The 283-nt window shown below is 36.4% G+C and overlaps 1 protein-coding gene across 1 annotated transcript in view; it reads left to right on the top strand.

Annotated features, from left to right (window-relative positions):
- LOC119592071 (fibroblast growth factor receptor-like 1) overlaps nucleotides 1-283 on the top strand; it is an 82,438-nt gene that overhangs the window by 30,121 nt on the left and 52,034 nt on the right. The window lies entirely within an intron of this gene.

Below are 283 nucleotides of genomic sequence, written 5' to 3'. Positions count from 1 at the left end.
ATTTATGGATGTGTTCTTAAGGTCCTTGACATATCTTTAGGTCCAAGAATTTTTTTCTGCTGTTTTCAGTTCATTCAGGGATTTGTTTTATTTAAGGTTTATTAGTCTATTTTTCTGTCATTATTTAGGGGTATATTTTAAGGGTCTGATTGATTTTAGGGCCCCTTTTCTGGTTGGGTAGTGCTGGTTGAAGGGCCTATGCAGTGATCGAGTTGGGATTTGTTAAAGCGATTTTTTGCTATTTTTTCCATTTTTTCTTTCGGGGTCAGATCAGGCTAAGCGT

Source organism: Penaeus monodon, chromosome 29 (assembly GCF_015228065.2).
Source record: "Penaeus monodon isolate SGIC_2016 chromosome 29, NSTDA_Pmon_1, whole genome shotgun sequence".
In the NCBI taxonomy this organism is placed as follows: domain Eukaryota; kingdom Metazoa; phylum Arthropoda; class Malacostraca; order Decapoda; family Penaeidae; genus Penaeus; species Penaeus monodon.
The sequence above is the reverse complement of the archived record's forward strand: the minus strand, read 5'-3'. Positions and strand labels throughout refer to the sequence as shown.